The 14,824-nt window shown below is 36.0% G+C and overlaps 1 pseudogene; it reads left to right on the forward strand.

Moving 5' to 3' along the window:
• Positions 1-3,517: 3,517 nt before the first annotated feature.
• Positions 3,518-12,466, forward strand: LOC103244299 (protein RUFY3 pseudogene; annotated as a pseudogene).
• Positions 12,467-14,824: the final 2,358 nt, after the last annotated feature.

The raw sequence follows: 14,824 nt of genomic DNA on the forward strand, positions 1-14,824 counted from the left end.
GGAGGCAAGTTTTGTTTTTGTTTTGTTTTGTTTTGTTTTGTTTTGAGACAGGATCTCACTATGTCACCAGGCTGGAGTGCAGTGGCGCGATTTCAGCTCACTGCAACCTCTGCCTCCCAGGTTCAAGTGATTCTCCTGACTCAGCCACCTGTGGGGGGGGAGAGCTTTTGATAATTCATATACTTACACAATATTGAAAACTTAAATTTATAGATCATATTATATCCTTAACATATCGTATGCACAATGTATTTATAAATCATATATAAAATTAGACCATAAAGTTAAAAGGAAAAATGTTGTGCCTAAGAGTATGAGTCTGGATTCTATTTTATGATACATTCTGAGATACAGATTCGTAATTTACTGACTGGAATTAGATATTACTTCATAGTAACTCTGTTGACCTTGATGAACTTTTAATCATCAAGGTTTTCCTGACCAGCATTTTCCACTTCTAGATAATTTTTGAATTGATACAGAATATTCTAAGGCTACCTATCTAGTAATTTCTTTTGCATTTAAAATTGATTACTTCTGAAAGCAAAGGGCACCAATTATCTGCTTAATAGTGAAATGATTTCCATTTAAAGTAACTGTCAATAATTTATTTTAAAAAAAGGATTATAAAGTGTTTAAAATAACTGAAGTATCAAAAGAATATGCCTTCTAAAACCTTGATTTTTACACAAAAATTATTTTTAGACTGAGAAGTTGTAATATACTCAATCAGTTTTTAGAGCTTTTAAGTTTTACCATTTATTTCTATACTTTGTGTTATTTTTGGAAAGATACAATAAGGGTAAATTTTAAAAACACTTTAAATAACATTGAAACTTGAATTATTTCTGTGCCCTCTGAATATTCACAAATATCTTATCAGATTAAATGAGAATGTCATGTGTAAAAGCAAGAAAAGGTATCTTTATCTGCTAGAAATGCCATAAGAAAAGTACCACAGATGAAGTGACTTAAGCAACAGATTTTTTTTTCTTTTTTCTTTTTTTCCTAATAGTTCTGGAGGCTAAAAGCTCCAAGATCAAAGTGCTTTCAGGGTTGGTTTCTGATTTGGGCTCTCTCTCTGGCTTGCAGACAGCTCCCTTCTCACTGTTTTCACATCACATTTTCTCTGTCTCTGCATACTCCTGGTATTTCTTTTTCTCTTTCTTTCTCTTTAATCAAATAAGGACCCCATTCCTATTGGATTAGGGTCCCTCCCATATGACCTCATTTAAGCTTAATTGTCTACTTAATGGTCCTGTTTTCAAGTATTATCACCTTGAGGATAAGGGCTTCAATGTTCAGTTTTAAAAGGACACATTTCAGTCCATAATAAAGGATATTTACAGTATTGACAAGTTCATTTAAATTTTTTTGTTGAAAATAATAACTGACAGTTTGTAAACAATAGGTACATAGAAAATTGTTTGTGATTTTTCCAAATAAAAACTAAAATTGTGGAGAGGAGCAGAGCAAGATCACAGAGTAGAACTTTGCAGTGGAAAATTCTCTGCAGAAACCTTACAGGGCAGGACATAATTGGGTGATATATCCAAAATGCTGAAGGAAAATAAAACCAACAACAAACTTTCAATCAAGAAGGCAGTACCCAGCAAAGCTATCTTTCAGAAAGAAAAGAAATAAAGACATTCTCAGACAACAAAAGCTGAAGGAGTTTATTAACATCAGAACTGTCTTACAAGAAATGGTAAAAGGAGTTCTTCAAGCTGAAAGAACACTATACAAATGGGTAACATGAAAATGTGAATGTATGAAACCAGAAAAGTAAGCATACAGTCAAATTCAGAATACTCTAATACTATAACAGTGATCTGTAAATCTATTATATTTTTAGCATGAAGGCTAAAGCACAAAATAATTAAAACTAATAATAGCCACAGTAAATTTTTACAGAACAGGAAATTTATAAAGATGTAAAAATGGTGACATCAAAAATTCAAAATGTTGTGTGGGAGTAGAGGTGTGCCTTTTTTTTTTTTCTTTTTTTTTTTTTTTTTTTTTTGCAATTAAAGTTAAATTGTTTTCAGCTAAATATAGCCTTTTATAACTATAAGAACTTTTTGGCAGCCTCATAATAACAACCAAACAAAAATAATAGAAAATATATAAAAAACAAAAGGCAAGAAATCAAAGCATACCACTATAGAAATTACTTAGCATGAAAAGACAGCAAGAGAAGAAGAAAAGAATGAAAAATCTACAAAACAACTAGACAACAATTAATAAAATGGCGGTAGTAAGTTCTTATCAGATAGTAATTACTTTAAATTAAATAAATTATATTCTGCAAAGGACCCAGTGGCTCAATGTATTACCAGAAAGAACCAACTATATGCTGCCTACAAGAGACTTACTTCACCTTTAAGGACATAGACAATAAAAGCAATAAAAAAAAAGATTTCATATAAATGAAAATTAAATAAGAGCAAGAGTGGTTATATCCATAGCAACTAATCCAGACTTTAAAAAGTATAAAAAGAGACAAAGAAGGGCATTATATAATAATAAAGGGGTAAATTCATTTAGATGATACTATATTTATAACTGTATACTGAATATTGGAGCACTTAAATATATAAAGGAAATGTAATTGTTTCTGAAAGGAGAGGCAGACAACAATACAATAATAGTAGGGAATTTAAACACCAGAATTTTAGCAATGAACAGGTCATCTAGACAGAAAATAAACATCCGAGTTAATCTACATTCTAGATCAAATGAACCTAACAGACATATACAAAACATTCCATCCAACAGCTGAAGAATATACATTCTTCTCAACTGCACATGAGCCATTCTCTAGGACAAATTATATGTTAGGCCACAAAACAATTCTTGAATAATGTAAGATTTTAAAATTATATCGAGTTTTTTTCTGACCACAATGGTATAAACAAGAAATCCATAATAGGAGACACTTCAGGAAATTCACAAATATATAGAAATTAAACAACATGCTCTTCAACAACCAATAGGTCAATGAAGAAATTAAATGAAAAAATTAAAATTTATTGAGACCAAAAAAATATATACCAGAACCTATGGGACACAGCAAAATCAGTTCAAAGACAGAAGTTTATAGCAATATATAGCTACACCAAAAAAGAAAAAAAGAATCTCAAATAAAACACTTAATGTTGCATCTCAGGGAACCAGAAAAACAAGAATCAACTAAGCACAAACTTTGTAGAAGAAAGAAAATAATAAAAATTAGAGTAGAAATAAATGAAGTAGGGACTAGAAAAACAATATAAAACATCGACAAATTTATGAGTTGTTTATCTGAAAAGATAAATTGAGAAACCTTTAGCTAGACTAAGAAAAAACAAAAAAGACTCAAATAGATAAAATCAGAAGGAAAAAGGAGACATTATAACAGATACAAAGAAATACAAAGTATCATAAGACTATTCTGAACAACTATATGTCAACAAATTGGATATTATAGAAGAAATTGATACATTATTTGATGCATACAACCTACTAGGAGTGAATTATGAAGGAAATAGAAACTCGCAAGAAACCAGTAACAAGTAAGGATGTTGAATTAGTAATAAAATGCCTCAAATCAAAGAAAAGCCAAAAACCTGATCACTTCACTGCTGAATTCTATCAGTCATTTAAACAACTAATATCAATTCTCAAAGTCTTCCAAAAAAATAAAAAATAAAGAGGAAGAAATACTTACAAAATTATTTTATGAAGCCAGCTAACCCTGATACAAAACCAACTATATCACAAAAAATGAAAACTGTGGGCCGAAAGCCCTTGATGAATACAGATGCAAAAATCCTAAGCAAACTTCTGCCAAACTGAATTTAACACGGCATACAAAAGATTATTAACATGACCAAATGGTATTAAATCCAGGGCTGCAAGAATGGTTCAACATACTGTCACAGGATCCTTTGGGTGTTGCTTCACCAGACAGAAACCTCTGTGGTTGGTGGTGCCTCTGCTTGAGTTTTGATCATGCCCGCTGGGCTTGTTCCACCTTCTTGGCCCAGCAGGCTGCACCTGGCTCACACTACTGACCTGGCTCTCACACCTGCCAAAGGCAAGCCAGGCACACAGCAGCAAGTGGTGTGTGAGTGACTGAGTGTGGGTTCCGGCCACTGTGCACAGTCATGCATGTCAGCTGCTGCAGTGGGGCAGGCAGCTTCAGGCACTGGCAGAGGCGATGGCTCTGTGTGAAGCTGTGGCTGGATCAGACATACTACAAGCAACTTCCACTGCAGGCACCAGCATCTGAATGAGGGCAATGTGGTGGTGCCTGAAAGCTCAGAGATGCCAGGAACTGCAGGGCCCCAAAGAGTGTGTTAGGGCATGTCACATCCCTGACTCAGGGAGCCCTGAGGTCTGAGCTCCCAGAAAGGCTGCAGCTCTTTTGTCCTTCTTCTTTTTGTCATCTGCAGCATGGCAAGTGAAGGGATGGGTTTGCTGCAGGACCGTTTCTGTTACAGCTATTTCAGTCTCATGACCCTGCTCTGGCCAGTGGCTCCTGGGCTGGTCCAGCCTCACCACTGCATGTTGTGTGGGTCAGCCACCCAGCACCAGCAGAGAGTGACAGGGCTATAGTATTACAGCTCTGGCTCAGGGAATCCTGAAGTCTAGGCCCCCAGAAGGGTCACCACTTTTCACTCCCACGGTCTGGGAGTATATCATCACCCACAGCCTGGTGAGCCAGCCAGGAATGTGTTAAAGCCCCTTTCATGCCAGCTATTTGTCAGTCCTCAGTTCTTGTCCCATTTCCAGGAAGAAAGAGGTTACATGGACAACTAGAGGTTGAGCAAAGTGGAGAAGAGCTTTACTGGGTGACCAAAAGGCTGTCCGCAGAGAGGAGACCAAAGTAGGTATCTCCTCTCAGCAGTAAGGTGGTCCCAACGAGTGTCTGAACCTGCTGAGTCCTGGTTTTTTTATGGGCTCAGAATGGAGGAAGTGAGTGATGATTGATCCATGGGCAGGAGGAAGTGTATGCTGATTGGTCCATGGGTGGGCCTGGATAAAGCACCACTTGATTGACCAAAAGGCACCAAGGAAGTTCTCACTCCTGGTGGAGGACTTCACCTGGAGCTAGAAGCCCAATCTCAAAGCTTCAGGCCATCCCTGGTTTGAAGGTGGCGTTTCAGTAGAGACCCACCCCTTCCCGCCTAGGAAACTATCTGCCTCCTGCCACCATGTCTAAATTAACAAATGTGAAACATCACTTTAATAGAATAAGGAACAAAATTCATACACTCATTATAATAGATGCAGAAAATGCATTGAATACAATTTAACTTTATTTTATTATTAAAAACATTGAACAAATCAGGTATAGAATGTACCTAAACACAAGAAAGACTATATAAGACAAAGCAATAGCTAACATCATATTCAACAGTGAAAATTGGAAAGCTTTTCCTCACAGATCTGGAATAAGACAAGAATGCCCACTCTTGCTCCTTCTATTTAATATAGCATTTGAGGTTTTAACCAGGACAATTAGACAAGAGGAAGAAATAAAAGATATCCAAATTGTAAATGAATAAGTTAAATTGTCTCTCTTTGCAAATATGATGTTATAATATAGAAAACCCTAAAGATGCCACCAAACAACTACTAGGGTTAATAAAAGAATTCAGTAAAGTTGCAGAATAAAAGTCACCATGCAAAAATCAATAGTAGTTCTGCATACTAACAGCAAATTATCTGAAAAAGAAAATTTATAACTAACCCATTTATAATAGTTACAAAAAACAAAATTCTTAGGAATAAATTTAATCAAGAAGGTGAAAAATCTCTCCACTAAAAACTATAACACATTGATGAACTACATTGAAGAAGACACAAATACATGGGAAGATTTCTTGTGTTCATAGATCTGAAGAATTAATATTGATAAAATTATCTTGCTATCCAAAGCAACTGACAAATTCAACACAATCCTTATCAAAATGCCAATGACTTTCTTCACAGAAATAGGAAAAATATCTTAAAATTATTATGGAACCACAAAGATCCTGAATAGCCAAAGCAATTTTGAGCAAAAAGAAGAAAGTTGGAGACATCACACTACCTGACATCAAAATATCCTACAAAGCTGTAGTAAATAAAATAGCATATTTCTGTCATAAAAACAGGCAAGTAGAACATTGGAACAGAATAGAAAACCCAGAAGTAAATCCACATATTTACAGTCAACTGATATTCACTAAAGGCATCAAGAGCATACAATGAGGCATGGACAGGCTCTTTAATAAATGCTATTGGAAAACTAGATATGCACATGCAGAAGAAAAAACATTAGACCCTATCTCACACCATATACCAAAATAAACTAAAAAAGAATTAAAGACTTAAATGTAAGACCCAAAACTATGAAACTAATAGAAAAAACTAGAGAAAAATCTCCATTACATTGTTTTGAGCAATAACTTTCAATATGACCCAAAAAGCACAGTCAAAAAAAAAAAAAAAAAAAAAAAGCACAGTCAACGCTAGCAAAAGTAGATAAATGGGATTACATCAAACTAAAAAACTTCCTCACAACAAAGGAAACAATCAACAGAATAAAGAGACAACCTACTAAATAGGGAAAATATTTGCAAACTATACATTTAATAAGGGGTTAAGATACATAATATAGAAGGAACTGAAACAACTCAATAGCAAAAGAATAAATAACTCAATTAAAAACTGGACAAAGGACTTGAATAGGCATTTCTCAGAAGACAACATTCAAGTAGCAATCAGGTACATGAAAAAATAATGTTCAACATCATTGATCATCAGGAAAATGCAAATCCAAACCACAGTGAGATATGACCAAGCACCTGTTAGAATGGCTATGATCAAAAGACAAGAGCTAAGTGTTAGCAAGGAAGTAAAGAAAAGGAAACATTTGCCCATTGTTGGTGGGAATGTACAGCCATTATGGAAACAATATGGAGCTTTCTCAAAAAATTAAATATAGGACCACCACATGATCCAGCATTCCCACTATTGGGTATACATCCAAAGGAAATGAAATCAGTCTGTTGAAGCAATATTTGCACTGCTATGTTTGTTTTAGTATTATTCACAATAACCAAGATATAGAGTCAACCTAAGTGTCTATCAACAAATTAATGAAAAAAGAAAATATTTATATGTATACACTGGAATACTATTCAGCTATCAAAAGAAGGACAGTCTGGATAAACCCAAAGGACATTATGCTAAGGGAAATAAGCCAGGCACAGAAAGACAAATACTGCATTATCTAATTCATATGTGGAATCTAAAAAATGTTAATCTCACAGAAGTAGAGAACAGGAGAGTGATACCAGGGACTGGGTTGGTAGGGGTGGTTGTTGGGGAAATGTTGGTCAATGGATACAAAATTCCAGTTAGAGAAGAGAAAAAAGTTCAGAAGATCTATTGTACAACATAGTAATGTAGTTAATAATACAGTGTATTATTAAAAAATGCTTAGAGTGGACGTAAAGTGTTCCCACCACAAAAATGGTAACTATGTGAGGTAATGTATACATTAATTATATAGATTTAATCATTCCATAATGTATATTGATACTCCAAAATATCATGTTATACACAGTGAACAGATATTCTTTTGTCCGTCAATTTTAAAAAAATAATGTTCGCAATGTAAAATTGATTATGTAATAGCATTATAATCAGTTGAGAAGAGCAACATATAATTGTTCCATACACACATACACACTCCATGTGCACATTCAGGGAAAATTAAATTTGAAATTCAGATTCAATTTTCCTTGTATCATGGTTGCATCTCCAACTTCTGTATAGGTAAAGTTGAGTGAAAGACTTTTGTCCAGGAGTATTTGTGTGGTGGGAATGGGTAGGGGTGTGTGTGTTTGTGTATTTCTGCTTTTTGCAAAAGCAGAGTAGGCAGCTCACTTTAAAGCTGGGTTTTCCTAGGAAGTACACTGATTTTGATTAAATTTTATGTTTATTGAGCGGTGGCTGAGTTTGACAATCTCTCAAAACACCTTCATGCTTTTTCTAGTGTAAACAATATTAGCACAAAAAGCACTTTTCTTAATTTTAGTAAAACGTAATCTTAGCAAGAACTCTGAAGGTTGGAAACTATACAATGTTCTGAACTTGTCAGAAGCACTGGGGGAAAAAAGGAAAAATCAACTATGTTAAAGAAAAACTGAGGTGTATTACAAAAATATGCCTCTGTTTCTGTAGCTTGTGTGTGTGTGTGTGTGTGCGCGCGCGCGCACGCCTGTATATGCTTTCTTTTTACATAGCATGCATATGGTCATTCCGTACCATCATTTTTTTCAGTAGATTATTGTTTTCAAACTATTAGCTTTTAATACCACAGCTGTCCTCAGCATCTGATAAACAAAGCTTCTATGATTCTCATCTTACTTTCTCAGCAAAATTTTCCTTTGTTACCAATAGTACCAGGATATGCTATACCAGGTATGCCATGATATATGTCTAATTAGAATGATGTAAAATGCTGTAATGCCTATGTAGAGAATAGTAATTTTCTGCCAAATATGATAACATAGATATAAAATATAAGTGGTGTGAAGACAGAAAATTAATGCATACATTTTTGGGAAACATGTAAATAAGTATAATCATGCCCAGTCACTAAAACAACATTGGACTTCAGTTGCTAAAACTAGAAAAGAAAACAAATCCAAAGACCAAACTAAATTTTGTGTATGTGCTTTTTATATTGTACTTACATTTTTGAAAGAATCTGAATTTCTCCCTGCCCACCCTGTCCAACATAAGCATCATTTTTTTTTTTTCCTGGAAAAGCTACTCCTTTTCCCACTGTTTAACACCTTCATATTTAATATCCTTTAAAAATTGTTATAATTAATTCTGTCTGGAAATGTATACTGCATATTAATCCATCTCTCTCAAATATTTTTAGTAACCATGAAACTTAACCTTCTTTTCTACTAACTTACAGGTTCCCTTCCTCTTCTGAAATTCTGTAAGCATAAGGGTTTACAATGCATCAAGCATTTAAAGATTTGGGAATGGTTAATTATTAAAAATTCCCTTTTGAATTGGATGGCACTCTTAGAGGCCAGGTGGAGGAATCCAAAAGTTTTTCATCACTAAAATGAAAGTGGTAAGTACATTAATCATTGTTTTTGGTGAGATTTACTTATGTAAATCACAGTGTATGGCAACACATTCAAAATCTGTTTAAAATACTGCTTTGAAAGCATTTCAATACATTGTTTTTTAAAATTTGCCACTTTACATAAAAATTATTTGACGATTTTCAATGCTATCTCAATCTCACAAAGTGAGGAAGACACGCATATTGTTTTTTGAATTAAAAATAATACCTGAATAGTCTAAACTTTTTTGCATCAGATTAAAATATAGCTTGTCAACTTTCTTGCTAAATTAGTAGGACCTTATTTTGTGAGGGTGGGCAAAGCAAGGCAAAAAAATAGTAAAAATATAATTCCCATTTTTAATAATACAGTGATATATTGCAATTGCAGTAATGTAACTATATATATATATATATATATATATTTTTTTTTTTTTTTCCTGAAAGTGACACAAATAGTTCCATTACCACTGTGAATAAGTCATTCAACCATTGTGGTAAGAGAAGTTTACTTTAACAATTTCCATGCTTAAGGCCTCTCACTAAACAATAATTCTGTGGTGGTGACTTTTTGGTGTGTCTAATTGTCCACAAAACCGTACTGAAAACTGTCATTTCATGTAATTTAGAACCAAGTATTTAAAATAGAATAAATATTTACAAAGCTGATTATTTCATAAAAATAGGGATCTCTCAAATGTCAAAGACATATATATGATATTAAATATAGGTTTATATATAGTATAGTAAAACTGTGGTTAAAAATACAAAAAGTAGAATACAATTCCCATAAAACATAATTGGAAATAAAATTTAATGTCACAGATTAATTTTTTAACTATCAGCTTTTATCAATTTACTGTTTAAGCATTTCCTAATGAAGGCAAACAGCAGTAGCAAAACTTTCTAAATTTTCCTAATATTCTAAAATATTAAATATTAATTACCATAGCGATAAAGTAATTATCCTGTATACACAGGTTGGTATCTAGGTTTTAGATGTGTGACATTAACAAAGAACTCTGGATTTTAAACCTATATGTTTTTTTCTGAGGTAGTCAAAAAAAGGGATCCTCATTGCAAGCCTTTCTCAAAATTAGTGTAATCCTCAGAACAGCCTGAGTTTTATCCGGCCTCAGAGAATGTTTACAAAAACTGATGAAATTTCATCATTACGGCACTCAATGATTGAAGCCAACATATCCAATAAACCTCTATTGAACTTTGTGCTGAGGTTGTGAGCATGATGCAGAGATAATTTGGAGTGGGGCGGTAGTATTTTGTTTTGTCCATAATGAGTTTTTGGTTAAAAAAAAAAAAAAAATTCTACGCACATAAAATAATGAGACTGATTTTCTTTTTCTTTTTATTTTTTCTGGTCTCAGAAAGCTTATAAAACTGCTTATAGGTGAGGGCGAGAAGCGGCTGCCGCCGGCCTCCCGCGCCGGGCAGTCGGAGGCTGACTTGCCAGTGGCCGCCCCCTTCTTCCTGCTCTACCCAGGAGGTGGAGGCGCTGGCTTCGGAGTGCCCCCGCCGCTGAGCAGCAGCGCTCCAGGGGAACCCTGCTGTCGCCGGCTCCCGGCTACCCTTGCTGCTGCTGAGCAGCGGCGCTGCGGCGGCAGCGGCGAGCACCATCCTAATTATCTCGTGGCTAAGGAACACATGAACCTCATGAACATGGGCAAGCTGAGTATCAAGGGCTTGGTTGAATCAGCTCTGAACCTGGAGAGGACTCTTGACTCTGACTATGCACCTCTTCAGCAATTCTTTGTAGTGATGGAGCACTGTCTGAAACAGGGCTTGAAAACTTAAAAAAAAAAAAAAAAAGAAAAAGAAAAAGAAAAAGAAAAAACTTTTCTTTGACGAAATAAAGCCTTCTGGGGGGATCTAGAACTGGTAGAAAAGCTTGTTCCAGGAGCCGCAGAGATAACAGCAAGTGTTAAAAATCTTCCAGGACTTAAGATGCCAGTAGGTAGAGGAAGAGCTTGGCTTTGTTTGGCATTAATGCAAAAGAAACTTTCAAATATATGAAAGCTTTGATCAATAAGAAATAACTTCTCAGTGAATTCTACGAACCCAGTGCCCTTATGATAGAAGAAGGAGCCATAATTGATGGCCTGTTGGTGGGTCTGAATGTCATTGATGCCAATTTCAGTGTGAAAGGAGAAGACTTGGACTCTCAGGTTGGAGTTATACATTTTTCAATGTATTTCAAGAACGGAAACAGCAGTAAAAGTAGTGAAGGAGACAGTCAGATTATTGCGATTCTGGACCAGAAGAACTTTGTAGAAGAACTGAACAAGCATTTGAATGCTACTGTAAACAACCTTCACACAAAAGTAGGGGCATTAGAAAAATCCAACACTAAACTGACAGAGGAGCTTGAGGTTGCAAACAGCAGGATTACTACCTTACAAGAAGAAATGTAATGAGTTAAAGAGGAAAGTTCCTATATACTGGAATCCAGTTGGAAGGGTCCCAAGCAAGACAGAACTGCAGAAGGGCAAGCACCAAGTGAAGCAAGAAAGCATTTAAAAGAAGAGACACAATTACCATTGGATATTGAAAAAGAACTGGAGATACAGATCAGCATGAGGCAGGAGATACGAAGATGCTGGAGAAGGATGTCTGTGAGAAGCAAGATGCCCTGGTATCTCTTCAGCAGCAGCTAGATGATCTCAGGCCCCTCAAGCATGAACTTGCCTTTAAGCTGCAGAGTTCAGACTTAGGAGTAAAACAGAAAAGTGAACTAAACAGTAGCTTAGAACAGAAGACTAATCAGATGACTGCTATCATTAAACAACTTGAACAAAAATTGCGCCAGGCTGAGCGAAGCTGTCAGTCTGCTGAGTTGAACAACTGGCTCTTCAAACAGGACTCTGAAGACAAGATCAACAGTCTGCAGCTCGAAGTCGAGGAGCTCACCAGGCAGTGGAACCAGCTTGAGTTAGAACTAAATCAGGAAAATGAAAGAAGATTACGAAACAACAGGAGCATCCCAGGAAAGGGTTCCCAGAAGCCAGAATCCAAGATGGATGGGAAGCACAAAATGCAAGAGGAAAATGTTAAACTAAAAATGCTTCTGGAAGAAAGTCACAGACTGCAACCCACCCTATGGATGAATAGGATCAGCTGCTGCTTGCTGAGAAACCACAGGTGTATCAGCTACGCCAGGAAGATGTCAGTCTAACGAAGAATGTGTGTACGAACTGCAGAGGGACCTTCTGTCATGCCTGTTCGACAAATGAACTGCCTCTTCCTTCAACTATGAAGCCTCAGCGAGTTTGCAATCCCTGTCATGAGCATCTGATGAAGCAATATTCCACTAGCCCATCATAAGACTGGAGGCCAAGACCTGGACCAAAACGTTTATGCAAGTTTATCTGTACCTGTGTTTTAGGTGTCAGGATCTCCTAGAGCCAGTCCTTAGAGTCAACTAAAGAGTTGATAGGAATTAACTAGATCCAGGGAGAAAAGGCAGTGTTTGGGGTTACTGGAAATTTTGCTTGTTTTCTCTAATAATTGTATGAAGAAAAGTGAACTCACTTGAGTCCTTCTCTTCTAAATCTAAACAACCTGACATTGAAGGTTTGCTTTATAGATTTCTTTGGAAGGGCAATTCATTTTTATGATTAGTGATAATAATGCTGGGGTGGATGTAATAGGAGAGAGAGTCCAAGCACATAAGAATAAAAAGGTAAACGATCATCTTCTATAATATTTGCAGATTCAAGGGAGATAGATAGATGCTAAGATCAAAATGACAGTTGTGACATATTTTCCCAGGTGCTGTTAGACATAAACATTGTTTCCTCTTCACCCCAACTAAATACCTTTTTTTTTCTTTTTTTTTTTTTTTTTGTTGTTGTTATTTAGTTTATCCTTTTTTTCTTTTCTTTTCTTTCTTTTTCTCTTTTCTTTTTTTTTTATTACACTTTAAGTTCTAGGGTACATGTGCACAACGTGCAGGTTTGTTACATATGTATACATGTGCCATGTTGGTGTGCTGCACCCATTAACTCGTCATTTACATTAGGTGTATCTCCTAATGCTATCCCTCCCTGCTGCCCTGTCCCCACAATAGGACCCAGTGTGTGGTGTTCCCCTTCCTGTGTCCAAGTGATCTCATTGTTCAATTCCCACCTATGAGTGAGAACATGTGGTATTTGGTTTTCTGTTCTTGCGATAGTTTGCTGAGAATGATGGTTTCCAGCTGCATCCATGTCCCTACAAAGGACACAAACTTATCCTTTTTTATGGCTGCATAGTATTCCATGGTGTATATGTGCCACATTTTCTTAATCCGGTCTGTCACTGATGGACATTTGGGTTGATTCCAAGTCTTTGCTATTGTGAATAGTGCCACAATAAACATATGTGTGCATGTGTCTTTATAGCAGCATGACTTATAATCCTTTGGGTATATACCAGGTAATGGGATGGCTGGGTCAAATGGTACTTCTAGTTCTAGAACCTTGAGGAATCGCCACACTGTTTTCCACATGGTTGAACTAGTTTACAGTCCCACCAACAGTGTAAAAGTGTTCCTATTTCTCCACATCCTCTCCAGCACCTGTTGTTTCCTGACTTTTTAATGATTGCCATTCTAACTGGTGTGAGATGGTATCTCATTGTGGTTTTGATTTGCATTTCTCTGATGGCCAGTGATGATGAGCATTTTTTCATGTGTCTGTTGGCTATATGAATGCCTTCTTTTGAGAAGTGTCTGTTCATATCTGTCTGTTCATATCCTTTGCCCACTTTTTGATGGAGTTGTTTTTTCTTGTAAATTTGTTTGAGTTCTTTTTAGGTTCTGGATATCAGCCCTTTGTCAGATGAGTAGATTGCAAAAATTTTCTCCCATTCTGTAGGTTGCCTGTTCATTCTGATGGTAGTTTCCTTTGCTGTGCAGAAGTTCTTTAGTTTAATTAGATCCCATTTGTCAATTTTGGCTTTTGTTGCCATTGCTTTTGGTGTTTTAGACATGAAGTCCTTGCCCATGCCTATGTCCTGAATGGTATTACCTAGGTTTTCTTCTAGGGTTTTTATGGCTAACTACCTCTTTAAAGTATCTCTACCAAACTGTGAACCCAATCTCAGGGAAAAGAAATTCAAGAGTAATATAAATTCTGAATGTATTGAAAACAATATTATAATATCATTTGAGGACCAGAATCTTCTGGTCTTTATCTACAAGGGTTTTAATTATCAAAACAAAGAACATTTGTTTTTCTACTTAATGACTTCAGAGTAATTAACTGCCCTTTTCAGAATCTCCTTCCACAAGACAAGCCAACTCTTCCCCCTTCCCTCTGTCCTCTCCAAGTCATAATGGAAATTGTAAGGAGTTTTAAAAACAGCGTTTGGATTTTGCAAACAGAATCTTGATTAAAGCAAAATCAAACATAGAGTCAAACAAGTTTAATTTGTTTTCCTGAGATAGGGTCTTGCTCTGTTGCCCAAGCTGGAGTGCAGTGGTGCAATCACAGCTCACTGAAACACTGACCTCCCAGGCCTCAAGCAATTCTCCTACCTCAGCCTCCCAAGTAGCTGGGACTGGCCTTTTTTTTTTTTTTTTTCCTTTTTGCAATGGGGTCTCATTGGTTGCTCAGGCTGGTCTCAAACTCCTGAGCTCAAGCAGCCCTCCTGAAAGTGCTGGGATTACAGGCATGAGCCACCACATGTGGCCAAGTTTAA

The sequence above is a fragment of the Chlorocebus sabaeus genome, chromosome 23 (assembly GCF_047675955.1).
Source record: "Chlorocebus sabaeus isolate Y175 chromosome 23, mChlSab1.0.hap1, whole genome shotgun sequence".
NCBI lineage: Eukaryota > Metazoa > Chordata > Mammalia > Primates > Cercopithecidae > Chlorocebus > Chlorocebus sabaeus.